Raw genomic sequence first — 2,500 nt, forward strand, 5'->3', positions numbered from 1 at the left:
TATCATGCATATCGTGCCTGATATGATTCTGCCCAGCAGCATCGGGAAGAGTATGCAGTTAATTCCATGGCTCTTTTCTGGTGGACTTTGTAAAGACTTTCAATCCCCGTAAGCAATTATTAAAGGCAATTATCTCAAAGGTCCCTGTAATTGCTTACAAATGTGTCTCAGCAATAAGGGGAAAAAAAGATCTTTGCATTCTCATGGTTGACTCAGTGACCAATATTCTGCACTGTTGAATGTAAAGGAATGCTGCTGGCAGTAATTCATAGCCTTTAACATTAACAACAGAAAAAAACTTTGATCATTAGCATCATATACCTAGCAGTCCATCCTAAGCTCGTATGTGGATGACTAAGACTTTGCTGTTGGCTGTTATGCGTTTCAAACGCACACGGAGAAAAACGCGTCTCTCAGCTCGGAACATTCCTGATAGGACTAAAGCGCAATGTGTGTGTAGACATGTACTGAGGGCATGTGCTAGGCTATGTGACAGCTCTGACCGAGCCCGGTCATCTGCAAGCACCCCCCACCTACCCCACTCAATACATGCAATGAAATAAGGACCCAATTCGGGCCCTCTTCTATCCCTGGCCGGCGGACGACCTACCCGTTTGTCCCCCGTGTAGACTTCCCTGGGCGTGTGAGTCAGGATATCAGGATATCATTCTGGGTTCAGTCAGCGCTCACTCGCTGCTGGAGTAGTTGCAGCCTGACATGCATGATGGCTCTTAACAAGGGGGAGGAGGGTGGAGTTGGCCACAGGCTGGATGCTGGATGCTGGATGCTGGATGCTGGATGCTGGATGCTGTGTTCTTGCTCTCTGACGGCCCCCTTGCCGTAAGGGGGTGGGACAGGGGCACTTCATGGGGTAGTTCATGAATGCTGGAGAGCAATGTACCACAGTGTATAGAAAAGACACACAATTGTATGCATACATGCACATACGCATGCATACGTGGGAATACTCAAACACACGCACACACACACACATACACATACACACACACAAGCACGCACGCACACAAACATGCACACACACACACACACACACACACACGCGCGCGCACACACACACACACACACACACATACACACAAATACATTTCCGCCCCTCTCCCCCACAAACACCCACTCGTATTGTGTTGAGTGCAGTGGTGTGTTGTCAGTGGGTGGGTGTAGATGCTGGAGGTAAGGGAGATTACTGAGAGGTGACATTACATTACCCCTGTAGATAGGCTTCTCCTTGACACTCTGTAATCTCCCTATCCAGTCCCAGCCCCAGCACGAACACCAGCCCAACTCAGCACACCCACCCTACTCCCTTACTCGCCTCATCGTTCTCCTTCTCCATCCCTCAGTAGGGAATAAGAAAATAAACCTGTATGTCATCTAAGCTATCTATCCCCCTCTCCACCTCTCTCCACCTCTGCCTCTCAGTCTATCAGTCTCTCAGTCTCTCAGTCTCCCTCTTTCTCTCCCTCTCTCCCCCTCTTGCTCTCTCTTTTTCTCTCTCTGTCTGTTTCTGTCTCTGTCTCTGTCTCTGTCTCTGTCTCTGTCTCTGTCTCTTTCTCTCTCTCTCTTTCTCTCTCTCTCTCTCTCTCTCTCTCTCTCGACTCGCGCACGCTCCACTCCACCTCCTCTTGAGCAGCGCACAGGCAGACAGACAGTACCATTTTGTGGTGGGTGTTTGTTTTTGTTTATATATTTTTGCCTCTGCATTTACAGCGCTGGCTGATGACTTTGTCTCTCTCTCTCCCTCGCACGGTGCAATCACGGCCAGTGAGAGGGCTGGGGCAATTAGCCACGCTTGACTCTCCCCACCGCCCGCCCCCAAACCAAACCAAACAAAAAAAAAGGAAAAAAAAGCTGTGGGATGAAATTGTGTTGATCGTTGTTTATTGCCTCGTTGTCATGAGGAATGAAAACATGCAGCGAAAAACACACGACTGCACGCCACAACAATGCGACATCCGCTCTGCATCTCTGTCTCCGTGTCTTTGTCTCTGTGTCATGTCACTGTGAATTACTCCAGGCTGTCAGTCTCCCTGACAGTGTTAATTTGACTGATGGATTGCCAGCTCGACAACGTGATGATGAGATATTGGATTCCATGGGTAGTGTCTGGTTGAATTTCATTTATTTGGTTATTTATTTATTTATTTTCAGTGGATGCTGTAGTATTATCTCTGATTAATGGTGGAAAACTGCACTGAGAGCTGTCTTTTTCAAAAATGTGAAAGGTTGAAAGTATTAATTGCTAAAAAAAGCAGGATAGCTCCTTAGATAGTGGATTTTAATTCTTGTCCATCTCAGCAGGCTCTGATTTAAATAATGGAGCAACAACACGCATCTAATCATGTACCCACATCACATATATTCACAAGTCCACACACGCACACACACACGCACGCATACACGCATACGTGAGCGCGCGGACACACACACACACACACACACACACACACACACACACACACACACACACACACACACACAC

The 2,500-nt window shown here is 47.6% G+C and overlaps 1 protein-coding gene across 2 annotated transcripts in view; it reads left to right on the top strand.

Annotated features, from left to right (window-relative positions):
- ek1 (eph-like kinase 1) overlaps window positions 1–2,500 on the top strand; it is a 156,569-nt gene that overhangs the window by 21,328 nt on the left and 132,741 nt on the right. The window lies entirely within an intron of this gene.

Source organism: Engraulis encrasicolus, chromosome 9, assembly GCF_034702125.1.
Source record: "Engraulis encrasicolus isolate BLACKSEA-1 chromosome 9, IST_EnEncr_1.0, whole genome shotgun sequence".
Classification (NCBI taxonomy): Eukaryota; Metazoa; Chordata; class Actinopteri; order Clupeiformes; family Engraulidae; genus Engraulis; species Engraulis encrasicolus.